Source organism: Alligator mississippiensis, chromosome 2, assembly GCF_030867095.1.
Source record: "Alligator mississippiensis isolate rAllMis1 chromosome 2, rAllMis1, whole genome shotgun sequence".
Classification (NCBI taxonomy): domain Eukaryota; kingdom Metazoa; phylum Chordata; order Crocodylia; family Alligatoridae; genus Alligator; species Alligator mississippiensis.
In genome coordinates this window covers 137,218,112-137,235,755 of record NC_081825.1, presented here as the reverse complement: position 1 = coordinate 137,235,755, position 17,644 = coordinate 137,218,112, and the positions used below count along the sequence as shown (strand labels likewise).

The 17,644-nt window shown below is 42.4% G+C and overlaps 1 protein-coding gene across 12 annotated transcripts in view; it reads left to right on the top strand.

The window, feature by feature from the left end:
* ADGRL3 (adhesion G protein-coupled receptor L3) overlaps positions 1 to 17,644 on the top strand; it is a 904,177-nt gene that overhangs the window by 840,787 nt on the left and 45,746 nt on the right. The window lies entirely within an intron of this gene.

Here is a 17,644-nt window from a genome sequence, read left to right as displayed (position 1 = left end):
CAGTTATGGGACCATAGAGTCTATTAAGCATCATCGAACACTACCATTGTCTCAGGTATAAAGCAATTCCCTAGGCTTTTGTGGAAGCAAAAATGTACTGCTGAACACATTCTTAAAGAAAACTTGTACTTGGAACAAAATCATCTTCAGTGATCTTAATATCCAAAATGAATGCCTGACTAATATGAGCAATCTGGAGAACTGGAGAGGAAAGTCTTTCCGAAATGTATGGCAATAGAGTAATATTAGACAAAGTACAGTACCTGGAGCAGTGTGAAATCTTAACAGCTTTTTTAAAAGGTTTTTCATGAGCGGTCCACAGTAAAATGATTGTATGGAAATAGTGGGATTGCTGAGCCTCAAAAACTGCTGTTTCACTTCTGGTTAAGTTACTTTGATAGTTCACTGTAAGTAATTATGAGCAAAGTCCTCAGTGTCATACCTTGGCTTCAGTGCTGTAAGTCCAGCAGCTAAATGCTGGTGTGAAAAGAAGGCAGTATTTGGCCCACATCTGATTCTCTTCTCACTTACACTGGTGCAAATCAGAAATAATTCCACTTAGGTCTATAGGAGTGCTTCATTGTAGGAAAAAATGATGTGAGAGGAGACTCATTCATCCTCTTTTACGTTTATTCAGGCAAAACTCCCATTGATTTCATTTATAATTTTGCCTGTATATAAAAGAGATTGTGGGGCCTTCTGTATTTGGGCTCTGCAGTTACTAACAATGACTACTCCACTCTAGGACACCAAGGACATTGAGCTCAGTTCCCTAAATGCTTATACGCATTGCCCACACCCATTTGAAGGCAAAAGCAGGTGGATGTATACTGATATCTCATTATTCATGCTTCCTTTTTAATTTTATTCTTTGTTGAAGGTTCACTGAAGTAGAAGGAAGTGGCCACTTTGTTGGCCATCGTGTAACAAAGGCAACCATGTGAAGTGCGCTTTCATCACAGTAGGTTTGGAGTGTTTTTGTAGTCCTGGTGGTCGAGGAAACAAACAAGAAGTATTGTGATGTTTTTTATTGGACTAACTGCTGGTCCAAAACAATCAAAAAAGAAAAAAAAAGAAAACAAAACATAATTTTGCCTTCTATCACAGATACCTCCATTTAACTTGATTTGTCCCAGCTGATTGCCGTTCATGATTCTCACCTTTCCCCTGTCACACAGAGAGATGAAACAGACAACCTGGCTTTTCTGGTGCTGCTTTGCAGGTTCTACTTTGCAGCATAAGGCCACTCTGAAGTCAGACCTGGTTTCCCACATCTTCCTCACAATCTGAGCTGCAAACAGCAGTCCATTCTCTGTCCAAAGCATGAAATGTAAATTGTATCCAATAATGCAAGCACTGACTTACTTTGAAATACAGCTGGGGGTATAAAGAGGAAAGCCTTTGAAGCAAAATCTCTTGGGTTTATCAGTAAAGGAAAGGTGTCCTTCCTCGATCTGGTTAAGTAATTTGTTCAATGTTGAAGGTGTCTCCCTAAAATGGGAATCATGGCAAAGCTCCAGGGTGGTTGCCTTCTATTTCTTCTTACCCAGTCTTGAAGGGGAACATAAATAGATTTTCACAAAAGTAAGATTAATAAGGCCCAAGTTAGGCAACGTTCACTGCCATCAGTTAGTACTTACCTGTGAAAGTCATGCCATATAAAACAATAGAACCACATGTCTGAGGATATGCTCATCAACAGGGGGAATAAATAGCTGCAGAATGGAGAAGAGGGGCTGCAGCATTAGTTTTAAAGGAAGCAGACACCGTATTACACATTCTCATTGTTAGTGGATAAAGACAGCTGTACATACAGAAGCTACAAAAGGTCCTGGCACCAAAATGAGTACGTGATCACCCATTATAGAAGCTACTGAGCTAGGAAACAAAGCCTGAAGTTTATCCTGTATATTTCAATTGGAAGAACATAGTAACAGCCTTAGGGCTTTTGTAACCTTATGCATAAATTACTTCTCCAATCCCTCGCAGAAGAAGAGAGTGAGAGTCCTATTGGACTGATCTTGTAATACAATTTTCAGAGTTCTTTTATTCTTCTTAATATTTTAATATATATATATCAAGTATTAAAGAAGCAGCATCATTAATGTTTTATTTGCAAGTACAAAATAAAAGCTCAAAGGAGTAATGTACAAGCCTTGAATGTACATTTTGCATCTTTTCCTGCCAGTGGTTCACACAATAGACCCACATCCCTTTTCATAAGTTTCTACAGTCCTCATATTTGTCTGAAAGTTCATTATTTGTCTGCTCATTTATAAAAGAAATTAATTGATTGAAATGTCATTCCAGTGGATCTGGGACTAACTTGCATTCAGGCACACTTTGAACAGTGTTAGCAACTTTTTATTAGGGTGGCTTTGTGTAACTCATTTCAATTTGTAATCAAGCACACTCAGTCAATCGGTGCCCTCCACAGTGCTCACCATTCTGAAACAATTCATCTTTCCTCCCACTTTCTCCCCCCAAAGAGCAATAGTCTTGTCTAAACTTTTCAGATTTCCTGGAAAAAAACCTTCTTTTCTTTGAGTGATGTCAGCCAAAACAGCCTCTTTCCTGATCTTCCTTGCTTCTCTGGCTAAGTGGTCACCTGTGTCCTGTGTGTCTGGTACCTAAGCTCTCTCTGATCTCAGTTCTGTTGTCACTCATCCTACCCACATTCTTCACCATCTCCCTGCAGCTTGCAGGAGTCCAAGGGGCCTGGCTAATCTAAAGGATAGCATGGAAAAAGTCATTTATCTCTATGGTTATTTGCTTATGATGATTAACAGTGAGGCTTCCACCTGACTTGTCCACTCTATACTGTTGTTAGTTTCCTCCTTTTCTCCTTCTTCTCTTTCTCTGGATACCTTGTCTTTGAAACTCTAACATGTCCTTTGAAGACAGAAAATTCATTCTTTATTTTCTGTCTTTTCAGACTCTAATTCTCTTAATACCCCTTTTCAGCTTTATGTAATCCCAATTCATCTTCTACTCACAGGGGAAAGAAAAGTCCTGTCACCTGGAAAGCTACCCCTTCACCTCTTCCTGAATTCTGTTCTCATTTATCCTGTGAAAAACCCAAGACATGGCCTCAAACTCCCTCTCTGGCATGGACATGTTCTGGAGTTTGTAACCAAAAGTCTTCTGACTCCTGTCTCCAAAACATTATCAGTAGTAGGCTCCTTTCTGCCCACTTGTTGGAAGTAGCTCTAAATTATAGATTTGTCCAAAATATATCCAGATTGTTTCTTCTTTTTTCTCACACTTTCTTTATTCTGTGAGGGTTTCTATAACTTGGGCAGAGGTGAGTGGAGAATCAGGTCAGTTGTATTCTCCTCTTTTGAAAAGCAGGACCCTGGAACTCTCACCATGAGCAATCTCCTGGGATTCCATCTTTGTTTCAAAATCTAAGTTGACATCTTCCTCCTGATAGTCAAGGACCACATTATTTTTCCTTCTTTTCCTGCCACAAATTGACCTCTGCCCTTTCTGTCACTCATTCCTCTTATGCCATCCCACAATTCTCTTTCCATCATCCTACTGACTTGCCCTTTTTTAGGTGAGAAATTCAAAACTCATACAGCTTACCTGCAATTCCATCCCTTTGTTTTGAAAAGTGGTGCACCATATACATTGTATCACTTTTTATGTCTAACATGGAATTGGTGCTGTTGTAGTATTGTTGTCTTTGCTTACAGCTGGTTTCAGTCTCCTAACTCTAAGGCTGTGTCTCCCCTGCAGAGATAAGTCAAGTTCTCTCTGCTGGAGTTGACTCCTCTTGAATTAGCCTAACTCAAGTAAGAGCGGGCGTGTTATGAAATAACACTGGCTCTGTCTAGGGAGACTGAGTCTGCAGCCCAGAGTAGTCATGTTATCATCTAATAAGTTGTTCTGACTTGAGCTACAGTTTATACCAATAATAGAACAGCCAAAAGCATCACCACAATCTACTTAATGTTTTTTTTATGTAGGTAGAACTCAAGATGCTTGCAACTCTTGAGTTTTAACTTGAGCAAGGTCTAAAAGATGACAAGTTCTGAGAGATTTGAGTTGAACTGAATGAATTTCCTTAGCAACATCATGACCTGAGAGACAAGTGTCTCAGCATCACCATGAAGCTCATGGGGCTCTGAGGTTGTAAAGCTCTTCCAAAGTGCTAAGCTGATAAGCATCTTTTTCTGAGAGAGCTGTAATAAAGGCCTATAAATAAAAGGTAGTAGTGGTTGCATCTACATGAGATGCTGACTGCACGGTTGTTACTGCACAGTCATTTAGTACTTATATAAACAAGTACTAAATAACTGTGCAGTACACTGAGTTACTGCACAGTAGCATGGATGAACACCTTTTTTGTGATGCTGCTGTGCAATAGCCTAATACTACTGTGCAGTAGCATTGCATCATGGTTTTTGCCACGCGACAGTACTGCACAATACTATTGGGCTACTGCACAGTCAGTGTCTCATGTAGACCTGGCCAGTGTGCACTCTAGTGGCAGGTTGTTTTAGGTTGTCTCTGAAACCTACTAACTGGCTTACGTTCTTTTTGCCATGTCTTCCCTTTTGACTCAGCAGTCTCCTGAATCAGCCACCCCTTGTTTACATGGTTACCTTTAGGGAATAGACATTACTTTACAAGACAGTAAATGAGCTGCACTGAACTTTCATAATAGGAGTCAATAGGGATGGACTTTCAGCTGAGAGCCTTGCTTCTTGAGACTGAACAGTGTAAAGTACACAAAGGCTGCAACAGGAACAGCACTTCATGGTTGCAGTTTTATGGAAATGGGTCCCAGAAGCAGTAACCATTTAGAAGGTATTGTCTTGTAAAAGCATATCTTATGATACTGTGTTTTTGGTTGTAGCTATGTTGATCTAAGGATATAGGCAGGCAAGGTTCTTTGAGTGGATGTGATATCTTTTATTAGATCAACAGAGCAGTTGGAAAAATGTTCTTGGCAAGCTTTCGGTACAGTCACCCTTCTCCAGGCATGGGGAGTCTTTGCTGTTCTGAGACTCCAAGAAATGAGAGAAGCTAAAAGTGTGGCTGGATGTCAGTGAAAATGTAAATAGGGAGAAATTAGACAAAAGGTAAAGCAGAGGGGGGAGGGTTAAGGGGAAGAGAGCAGGGGAAAAGAAAAAACTTGTTTCCAACTACTCAGTTGGTTTAATAAAAGATATCACATTTACTCAAAGAACCTTTCCTGCATATTTTATGATACACACTTAAAGAAACTTCTATTTCTCTTAATTATCAATTGTATTGCAGTAGCACTTTGGGGCCGTACTGAAAAATGGCGATGGGGCACATTAAAGCTCATTCGATGAGTTTTAGTTCAAAGCGCCCCACCGACATTTTTCAGCACGGGGACATTGATACATGTGTCACTCTGAGCTCATTCATTATCACAGCTCTCAGAGCTGTGCTAATTAAAGTGCCCCCTTCCCTTTGACTTCTGGAGCATATCTATAAATGCCCCATGACTCTAGCCTAATCATGAAGTGATTAACTACTGAATATTGGGGCAAAGCCTGAAATTCAGGTCTCCCCTTTGCCAGGTGTGTGTCTTTACCAGTAGAGTATAGAGCCATGTGGTATCTTCCTCTCTCTGGTCCAGTGAACTTTTAATTACGCCATATAAAGTGGAAGAGATTCGTCAGAAGCAGTTGAGAGGACCCAGCCTCAAAAAATGCCATGCAAAATGTCCATGAAGAGGCAGCAGACAGTTCCAGATCTTCTCGGGTAAAGCTGGGGAGCAAAATATGGTCTCCCACACTGTAAGCATGTTCTCTAATCACTACACTGTTTTAGGGGGGATACTGTTGCCACCGACACATCTTCCAGCCAAATTGTGTATGTAACCGCAACTGACAGGCATCCTCTGAGAATGCTACCAGTTTGGGCAGAACACCTCCTCAGTGAGGAGCTACTCAGGCCTGGCAGGGCTTAGACGGTTCTGGACATGCTCAAAAATAGATCTTTTAGGCACATATGAAATTTTGATACCTGTTAGGAGAGTTAGACAAGACTGACAAGACTGAGTTAGACAAGACTGAGGTGCTTAAGTTCTTCTGTAGGTCTGGCCCTGGGGCTTTATTGAGGTGAGAGGGAGCAGTACAACCATCTGATTTGTCTTACTGCATAACACAAGGCACAGAATGTCACTCTCTGATTCCTGATCATAACTTCTAATTGAAAAAGAACATATTGTTTAGAAAGCTATCATGAAACTTTTACTATCCCAAGTTGGTCTTGTGCAGAATTTGACCCCAGAACCCATCACAATCTAAATAGAATTTTACTGCTAGGCCAACAGACCACCACATTGACCCAATTACAATATTATGAATTTGAAGGACTATGGGGAAGAGGGACCAGAAAAATGAGCTTCTAGAGGCATGGCAGAAAGATGAAGAGGATGATTGACAGGGCTGCTAGATGGGCGTGAGTTGATGCCAGAGTTGCCACATAATAAACTATAAACACTTTGAAGTTCAAAAACCCTGTAACATCAGTGCATTGAAGACCATAATGGAAAATTAGAGAGATCCCATAGAGCTTCCTAGTCAGAACATTTTCTTCTGAGAATCACAGTTAGTGCGTGCTTTCAGAAAATGTGAACCTACTGATGTGTGGTTTTCACCAATATAATGAGGGCAGCATCTTTATCAGGCTATTGTTCCCCATAATGGATAAATATAATAGCATGTCCCATCTAAATAACCCATCCATAACATTGAAATGCATGTTTTATTTCCCTTTGCCTTATTATTTCTCCTCTGCATCTTTTTTGTCAGCCACACAGACATAATCTGAAATGTACACAGGAAAAGGGGAAATTATTGCTACTGTTTTCCGAAATAATCAGTTTAATGTCAAATTCATGCAGATTCATTCATAATGAACAGAACAAATTGAGCTCAAATTCAAACAGTGGGAATCTGAGTCAGAGAGGAAAATTAAAATGAGTAACATTAATATCCTGATTTCTAACCCAACTGAGACCTGATTGTTTTCAGAATGAAATCTCCTATCAAATCCTTCCCACCCACCCGAAGATGTAATTAAGCTGTGATTTTCATGGTGAAACAGTATCTGCACTGTTAACTCAGCGGGGACTTCTTTGTACATTGGGGTGGATGGGTGGGTGGCCATATTATGCTGGGTTTTTAGGTAGCAGGCTTTCAGAAAAATGCTTTAAAATGTAAAGGTCTCCATGCAGCAGAAGCCTACCGCTGCAGTTTGCCCTGTAAGGCTGTACTGTACCCATGGCTGATATGGCAGCAAGGTGGCACAGTTAAGCAGTCGGTGCTCCAAATGCTGTTGCATCCAGCTTGTTCTTGCTAGAACCATAATTTCCACATACGCATGGAAAATATACTGTGCTTCCTCAGGGCCCCACTGACCCCACTGGGACTAGTGTCAAGTACTGGCTATACTCAGATTTTGTTCAAAGATTCAAGCCAGTCTCGGGTTTTATCTGAGCACATGCACTCACAAACTTAGAGGCTGATGCTCTGATGTATTATGGTTACAAAATGTTGCATTGTTTATTCTACACCACAGTCAAAGTTGTCTTTACAGCTCATGGAGACATGCTTAAGCTAGCTTTAAACCAGTTAATTTGGGCAGGCTAATAGTTGTGTAGTTGCAGAAACGTGCAACTCAGTAGTCATACAGTTTTTCAAGCGGCTTCTGCAATCCACTCTGAGCTCCATGCTCCCATGGTAGGGACTTACAGAGCACTGCAAGCAGTTCCCAAACTATCGGTAGCTAGCCAGACCAACCTACTTGGGCTGCAGTGACTATAGTGTTGATGTAGCAACTAGAACACTTCATAATTCTGTAACTATAGCACCTAGAGTCATGAGGCCAAGATCCTTGGTGCTACCATAATAATGTGCTCACAGATAGTAACAAGTCATCAGATTGAGCCTCCCAGCCATGTTACCGTGCCTTACTTAGGTATGCAGACAGACCAATGGTCACAGTGTGAAGAAACAAAGGACATGTCTGCACTTGGAAGGCAACGTGTCCTACCTTTGATGCTACCCCTAAGCACACCCACTCTAATGGCTTAAACCCAGAAATATGGCTGTGATATCACTCAGGTGTGTCTCTCCAGTCACTACTGAGAGTGCAGTCTCTGACATGGTTGAAAATAGCTGCTGTATTGACTCCATAGTAGCCTCACTTGTGTGTTTTCTGTGTTTGGAGGATGTGTGCAGGCATGGGTGGGCAAAGCAGGCTTGAGGGTATCTTGGTTGGTACACACCATCACAGTGGTGTATGCATGCTAAAAGAAGGCTTTAGAAAACATACAACTTAGTAACTGTGGCATTGCAAGTGAAGGGAAAGGGACAATATGGTAAAAGAAAAGGAGTGCTATTAAAAAGACATTAAGACTGCTTATTAACATGGGGAAAAAAGCAAAACGGTGCTTTACTTTAAGCTCAGTGGACCCCTGCACTGAGCACAGCACATGCCCAGAAGGGGCATCATATTTGTTGGACCTGGCTTGCCCAATGTCTGTGTAGATCAGGCATTTTAGTGGGTCTTTTGGCACTTTTATCTAATAGCCAATTGAATCAGCTGTTAGATAAAAGTGCCAAAAAACCCCACTGAAGTGCCCAATCTATACAGATGCTGTGGAGCCGGATTGAACTAATGCACTGCCTTTCCAGTAAAGCGCTGGGTTGTTGGGTTTTTTTCATTTTTTCATGTCTGTCAGTGCCATAAGTGCATAAGCCCAGTGCCTGGAGTATCCTGGTTTGGGATACCTGGTTTGGGTCATTCTCCTTTGTCTCCCTTTCCCTCATGGTGACAGGTTGTGCAGACCTCGGTCACAATCCTTGAAAGTGTCTCCCACAATCAGCCAACAAACCCCTGTATTATGCTCCGAAGTGTGATCTTCCCTGGCACGCATCTTTACCAAATCAGAATTTCTCCAGGGCCAGCCATCTAAAAACTGTCCTGAGAACCTAATATGACTTTAGATGTAACACTGATGCTTGCTATTTAACATCCTTTAATCAAATAAACACATTGCCTGTAGTGGATGCCAAGAGGTATACAGACCCGCCTTTTCGACCATTGGTAATGAACAAACAGCCTTTTAGCCATCATATCTCCTAAACAATAAGCATCTTGCTTCAAGATCAGTGTTCCAGGTCAACAGGGTGAAGTGCCTAAAATAAAGACGGCCTATGTGCTGGGCAAGGAGATGTGTAGAGATACAGTGAATATAGGGTGTGTCTGAACTCCCACCTCTCCTCAAAACATAGGTGACAGACATGATCTCAAGTTACAAGCCTCCATCATTGGTCACAACTCCTGGAAGACCATTTCAGGCTGGATATAAGGAAAAACTTTACCGTCCGAGTCCGCAGGTCCCGGAATAGACTCCCCCCAGAGGTGGTGCAAGCACTTGGATGCCTTTCTTGCTGGGATCTTTTGACCCCAGCTGACTTCCTGCCCCTTGGGCAGGGGGTGGACCCAATGATCTTGTGAGGTCCCTTCCAGCCCTTATGTCTATGAAATCTTCTTGGCATCCAGAAAGGAGATTCCCATCTTCTACAGTTACACAGTCACCTCAAGCCTAGAGCACCTGCCCAGGAAGTAGGAGACCTGGTTTTCGGCCCTCCTCGACCTGAGAACACTGAAGCCAGCATCTTTCAATTTCCAGAAGAAGGTCCCAAACACCAAGTGGTGGGTTAGACTTCATGGTGTCCCCTTCATGGTGTCCCTTCTACTGAAGGGCACAAGGCAGCCAGGCTGGCTAGATGCATGAGTGGAGAAAGAGAACAAACTTAGTAATGCAGACAAACACTTGGGAAAGAGGAGTTCTGGGCACTTGTCCTGCTACTAGGGTTATTTCTGTTTTTAGATGTCTAATGTAAAATGTACAAACTTTCCTGGAGCTTGGACCAGAACCCAGGATGACTTCTTCCTAAGGAAAATGAAAGGCAGAAGATGAAGAGATGAAAAGAAAACTATTTGAATAATCAGGCTTTAAAGTTGGTATTCATCAAGTCTCATGCCCTCACAAATCTGTACCTGACACAGACATATAGAATCAGATTTTTTCAAAATTTCTCAGCCCCTACCCCCACCACACAGACACATACCTTTTCTAGTTCTTAGCTCTTGGGTACAGAGCCTTTTTGAAAATTCAGTAGCTTCTTTTAGGTGCCTGGAAGGCCCTGAGCTCAGCTGAATATCTAACCCTAAAAGTTTTACTGGAGTAGCATGTCCAGTCCCAAATCCTTGGGCTGTCTGTATTCTGTAGCATAACTGGGGGGGGGGGGGGAGGAGGGAGTGGGGAGAGTTAGGGGCACCAGGACAGCAGCCCTTGTCACTGACTTTGTTGTGGGGGTGCAAAAGCAGCCATTGGTAGAACAGCAGCTTATTGTACTGCTTCAATCAGGATGGCAGGAGCTACCTTTGCCTCAGGCACCATACAGGTGCCCCAGGCACAGAGCTGCACTGATATGCCTCTCTCTGTATATCACACTTGGCATATTTATCTGGCCACCATAACAGTCTCAGAGATCCTGCTGAATTCCTATTGTATTTTTCAAAAACCCTAACACACAAAACAGCTCTGAGAGGTGAGAGCTCCTTTACTCAGCTGGGTGTCAGGAAGGCACCATCAACTTGAATCTCACACATCTGCCATAACATTTTTTATCTACTACTGCACAAGTAATCCTTAAGGGCATTATTGTTGTTGAAACATGCTAGAGAAGAAAATATTTGTTCTGTTTTATTTTTCCTCAATTTATTTTCTGTTTGCAGCTGAGAACAGGCAATTTCACTGTTTCCCTGCAACAAGCTGTTAGTTATTCAGTTTCCTCTGTCATTTGTCTCTCACAGAGCAAACAACACAGGAGAGGGCCTTCTTTAAAAACAAGAAACTGCAATTGTAAAAAATCACAAAAGTTGGTAGGCAGGATTCGTGGCAGTGGTAGTACTTACATTTATTTTTAAGATCTATTTTAAAATTGACCAGATGTTAAGTTGATGCTGTAACTTAATGGTGGTCCTTTATAGGCACTCATTTCTAAATTAGTTTTCAAGATCATACATGCCACATGGGCCTGGTTGCATATAAAATTTATGTCCACAATTGCATGTATAAATGTCCAAAGAGAAGTAGCAGGCACACTAGTGGGCGTGTGTGGATGAAACAGGTGCCCTAAATTGAAGAGGTGGGTTTTTAAAAACACCACTTCAACTTAGGGTCCTTTAAACCCCCATGTTGTGCACATACTCCGCTGACTTACCTACCTCTCTGGTGGCAGGGAAGGGAGGGTGAGCTGCTGCGGGTGTGGGGATGACGGGGACTGCTGCTTCCCTCCATGGCAGTGGCAGTCCCCTCCAGGCGGCAATCTTTTCGGGTGGTCCTGGGGGGCATCACAGCCATGGAGGGAAGCACCGGGCCCCTGTACAGCTCAGACAGGCAAGCAGGCTTGGGGTGCAGGGGAGATCAGGCTCACCGCTTTTCTTGGGCGGAGGCTGCCGTCCTAGGCTGCTGCCAGGCTGCCTGCAGGGCTTCCTGCAGAGCCCCTGAGCTGCACAGAGCCTGGTTCTTCACTCCGTGGCTGTAGGGGCAGCAAACTAAAGCTCAGAGGAGGAGTTTTAGTTTGCTGCGCCCCAAGTCATTTAAGGCGCATTACACTACCGAATTTGCTAGAACGGCTGGAATTAATGTGCAATACGCCGCTGACGCATGCAAACACCAACACCATTAAAGGAGTGCAAAAGCATTTAGCTTGTGTTAAAGTGTCATGCACACATGCCCCTCCTTTCATTTACATACAGTGATACTAAAATGTTTTACAGTGGATGCATCCACACATGCTTTTAAGGTGAAGCAATAAACTCTGGCCCATATCATTCCAGAATTTATTGCTTCTGTGTGCCGTGTCTTCATGTGCACCCTAGATGGCAGCATGTTGAGTTGTGTTGCAGCAGCCCTGGCTGGCAGGAGACCCGGGGGCTCAGCTTGCTATCCTGGGGCTGCTCCATCCCAGCTCAATGTGCTGCAGAGGGTTTGGTTGGGGCACAAGGATGCTCCAGTGTGGGGCTAGCTGGCAGGCAGCCCCGCCACTGAAGCACCCTCATGCCCCACCCAGCCCCATCAGCATCTACACATGCATTGCTGCAGATTAAAGAACTCCACCACAGGCTAGTACTTGTATGTACAAGTACTATCCTCCAGCACAGTTGATTAGTTTACTCCTTCTTAATAGCACTGCATGCGTAGACAGTGATGTCTTTCTGTGGGATTAATTAGTCCATTCTGCAGTAATATCTAGTGTAGATGTGCCTAGCATTTGTTTTCTGACTACTGAGGAACACAGAAATAATTAACAACAGAGTCCTGCAACCAGTTCACTCATGTGAGCAAGCCCATTGAAAGATCAGGGGAGGGCCTTCCACCCAAAATATCTGGATTAGTCATCCATGTTCATGCTCCTAACTTGAGACCCCATGGGAGTTAAGAGTTAGAAAATGACACTGGACAATTGTATGCATCTTTAAGCACCAAACTACTCTTTGTGCCCAGATTTCAGAGCTTCTAAGGGGAGTTCCAGGTATTCAGCCCCACACCTTTTGCAACTGCTGCTTTTTAGGGACTCAAGCAGGAAGGCATGGGAGTGACTGAGGCACCAAAGTCCACTTATGCGCCTAGTAGGAGGGATAGAATCTGTCTCTAGTTAGGCACACAGGGTTAATTAATATACTGCAAATGTGAACCTATGTACCTGTCTGAGGGTCTCAACTCAAGCCCCAGTCTGTGTAATAATGCTGGCAGTGATGAGCCTCCTTTGGATTAAGGGTCATGAGTTGTATCTGTTTGCTAGCTGTAGCATTCTCTTGCTGAGCCCTCTTGAGAGCCATCTTCTACAAAGAAAGCAGCAGCCCCTGGACTGAGGAGCTGATGTTCTAAAAAGACTTGTTTCATGGCTTTAAAACTATCTAGTATTGTAAATAATGGAAATGAAATGCTCATACGGGATACAGGTTAGTCCTGGAGACAGAAACCCTCTGTTTATTCACAGAACAGGTTTAGGGTGGGCATCTGTACTCCCCCAAAGTGCTAAGTGGGACCTCTGACTCATTTGAGGGAAATATGAATGGTAGAGATGGGAAGGCTTAATAACGTGTCTCCCTCATCCCCCTTGGCTTTCTCTCTGCTAACACATGATCCAGCCCTGTGGTGTATTTTCTTGTGTCTCGTTCAGCATAGACTTCAACATTGTACGTGTTGGGTCTTCCACCCCCTCCCTTGGTAGGCCATTTGTCAGTGTTGTTCATTGCACTTCAGCAGAGTTTTCCTGATGAAGCAATCTACAATGTCAGTTCCTCAGTTTACTCCTTGGCCCCCTGCTTCATGTGTAGGTCTGTCATACACCTGTAGGATTAACATAAAACCTTTTCAAGTCACCCTTCTTTACTACTTAGCCGTTATCCATATCCAGTGTTCCCTCCTGTCTAAATCCATTCACTTCCTTGTTGAGTTTAGATACTCTTCTCTGCACTCATGCAGTTTCCCTCTACATCTCTCTGATAACCAGAGCTGTGTGAAATACTGCATGCAGTAGTGTGACTTGGATACCTATGAGGAGATGATCATCTCCTGGCCCCAGGAAATGAAGCGCTGTCTATGCCACCTATGTAAGCACGAGCAGTCAACAGGTAAAATCCACTATCATCCTGCACAGAATTTCGGCATCCGACTTAGAAAACAAGAGCTGTGTAACCCTGCAGGAGCCACATGCTTGCAAACAAAGAATTCCAGATGTGTGGGATTAGATGATGGCCACCTACCTATTTTCATGTGCAAGAGAAACTCTGTAACACTTGGTGCTCCTTGAACTAGATGTTGCCTCTGCCCTTTTTTTTTTTTACCAGCCCCTGTATTGTGCCAAGAATGTTATGATTTCCAGCATTGAGGAGAAAGACTCAAGGATTTTACAATTACACGCTTTTTTAGTGCTGTTCAAAATGCATCCCACTGCCAATTGTCTTTCAGTGTATTTGCCCTTTCCTCTGCTGCATGGCCTGAGTTAGCTGAGATTTGTTGCAGTGATTTCAGTAAATGACGTGGCATCCTTCCTTTGGGAGATATTATGAGCTGGCTTTGATTTTAGGATTGACAGCCATATAATGGGAAGTTCGGTCATTAGGCGGATCAGATTTAAAGAAGAAAACTAAAGGCTATGCAGTTTCCGAAATCAGAGCAGGCTTTGCGGAGTATTAGATCCAGCACTGTATTGCTGCAGAACAGTCTTAATATAGTGAATGCAAAGGAGGAATGAACAAAGCAGGGCTGCAATATTGAATCATAAAGCGGCAAACGCTTGGCCCCAGTCACAGCCTGAGTGAATTGGCTGTGTACTAAAAAGGTCAGCATGTGGCTGGGTCTCTTCACAGCTGCTCCCTGATGACTATTGTAGTACAAGGGGAGTAGTGAAGCTCATGACTGATGCAGCTTGCCCCAAGCAGTGGCGTCTGACTCGCCTCCAACATGCCTGAAAATGTACAGAAGGTGCAGACACTTTTTGCAGACTTCCATGTCCCTTACCCAACCACTGCCCCTGTAAATGGCAGGACAACACCATATCCACTGAAGAATGGGGTCCTCTGCACCTGTGGAATAATTAAGTAGAATAAGAGGGAATTAAGAGATGGTACAAATGTGCACAATACAGAATAAATCACCTGAAGGGACAGCACTAGGGCATTGCTGTGTCCTAAGCAGAACTTTGCAAGGACCAGTGAGATGAGTACCTCTAGTGAACCTTTCCCAGATTTGAGGGACCATTGCATTGTAGGCAGAAGTTTGGGATCACCATGTAACACTGCACTCACACAGCACTGGCTTTCTGGGGAAGGTTAATTAAAACAGCTCAGGGCACTATTCTCCAAGGTTTACCACCTAGCAGCACAAGCTCCCTAGATGCTACTTACAACTAGATTTTCTATGTGAGCCTTCTCCAACATACTAAGCTACTTTTAAAATCTCACCAATTATTTCGGGGGCCAGGATCTTGGAAGTCTTGTTTCAGATGTGGGTTCTGAACAGTTTTAGAAAGCCTGATTATGTGTCTTACTATTAAGTTGCAGTGCTTTAATTAAAGGTAATCCCAGGAACTGGGTATTAATAAGGAGAATATGGACAACTTTAGGCAATAAAAGTTGAGACTGACAATCATGGGGAGCCCAGTTTTCAGTGGTAGAAGCACCACTATTTGACAATTAAAGTAAAATGAATAAATGATTGGAACATGGAGTTCTGGTTTGAGTCTTGCATGGGACTTTGGTCTGAAATTATCAAATGCAAAAAGAAAAAAAGAAAAGAAAAATTCATTCCTGTCCTCCCATTAAAGCATGGAATGTTTCATTTCGAGGAAGATGGCCCAGAGCTTAAGAACCTCATTTGCTGAAACTCCATTTCAGTGCAGTCAGTATTAATAGCTTCGCAATGAATAGATTAGATGCTGCAAGTGACAACAAACCTATTTGAGACAAATTTAATAGGCAGGCTTATTGAAGTTTATTAGCTGAATCTTGTTGGCTATTAAAAGTACACAGCTTGATAAATCTAAATGTCGGAGCGTGTGTTTGCAGGTACCAGCAAAATACTGAAATATCTGCCACCACCCCCAGCAAATGTGTTTCATTTCACTCTTCATAATTGCATTAATTGTTTGAGTAAATTGGACAAGAACATTTGGAATAACAGTGTTCTTTAAATACTTGCCAATTCTGTCTTTAACATTGTAAAGGGCATTACTGAACACTGATCAGGAAGGCAAAATGAGAACATTAGGTTTGACTAATACAAGTTTCCTTTTCTGCCTTCTATGTATTTTTCTCCTTTTTTCTTCTTTTTTTCTTTTTTTAGAGAATGAAAAGTAATAAGTTAATTCATACTGAGCTTAATAAAAACTGGCTATAACTTGCAAACTTAAATCAGTGTAGCAAGGCTGTTTGAGCAATAGCAGAATTGGGAAATGGAATTCTTTCCCACAGTTTAGCCTCAGGGGTTTGGATAAGAAATTGTTTTATGTCAGCTGTTTGCACTGTGAAAATTATGTTTCTCATCTCATTCACTGGTCTCAGTAAATTAACCATAATTTCCAACCCCAGTTGTGGCCAATACACAATCTTTCAATACAAGAAATGTGCCAGTAGTCTGTCTGGTTTAGGTTCTGTGGATGCTGGCTCAGAAGAAGGATGGTTCTGTGGTGAGGGTGGTAGCCAGGGTCTCAGAAGACACAGCTAGAATTCACTTTTCTTCCATGGATTTTAGTGCGACCTCAAGGAAGTCATATAGACCCAGATCCTCAAACCTACCTGGCTTCCATTAATGAAATAAAAAAATAAAAAAACAAAACTAAAAAAATCTTGTTTGAGGATCTCTGTGCCTTATATGGTACTTCCCAATCTGATAAGTGGCTAAATACATTTATGGTTTATATGGTTAAATACATTTAAGACACTGAGGCATGTGGGTACTGCAGTGATGTAGGCCACAGAAAGATGCATATGCTATATGCAGTAGGAACAAGGGACTGCAGGGGGTGTACAGACTTCGTTGTACAGTAATGTATAGCAGTGATTAGGGCAGGAGTTAGTAACAGATGGCCTGTGGGCCAAATTCAGCTGGTTGAGGAGGGGAGCTTTGCTTATTCCACTGACATAGGTGGGGAGAAGGGGGCTCTGCACATGATGCACTGAAGCCTAATCTGGGTTGAAGCTCTGGATTCACTGCACCACAGCTGGGAGGCAAGGAGGAGCATTGGGCTGGATCAAGAGAACTAGCCCACCTGGAGCCTAAGTCAGGTTGACCCTAAAACCTTGCCAACTGCTGTTGTAGGGTGTTTCAGGTTAGAGCAGTGCAAATAATGGATTTTTTTGCTTTGTGGCTGAAAAGAAAAAAAAAATCAAACATTATTAGCATTGACCCAAAATGAATAATTATCAGGAGTTGTTTTTGGCAGAACAAAAGGCTGAGAAATGCAATTTGGGCCAGCCCCCCTCAAAATAGAATGTTTTATTTCAGGTTAAATTAAAGGCTTTTCTCTTTTTTATTTTGTAGAACTCTGCTTTCCCTTTTTTAATTTAGAAACATGGGTCAGTTTTAATACAAAAATACTGTTTTCAGACAAAAAATCTAAATGGTTTCTTTCAGACGATGACAGTTTCATCTGACATTTTCAGTTCAGGCTTTTTTTTCCCTTTAGTTGAAACTATTCACTGAATTTGAATTAAACTCACAAACAGTTTGGTACCCCCTGGAAACTGCATTTTTCTAGTAAATATGCTGTTCGCTGAAAAAAATAAATGTACCCAGCTCTAGTTGATGTTTCTTCCTTTTGAAGTGAGTGCTGGCTACTGCAATCAGAATTTCAGACTGGAACAGAACAGAAAATAACTGAAGCCAGGAACACAGACTGTGTCCATTTCCTTCAAACCAGATCTTTGAAGATGTTCTTAATTGTACAGGCGAAAGGAGCATCTCTCAAGTGGCTTTGTTCAGTTAGAGTCATTTTGAATGGTAATACTTTTTCACCACCACTCAAAGGCCTTTCCTTTCTGGTGCCCACTGGATAGATCAGGCAGATGATTC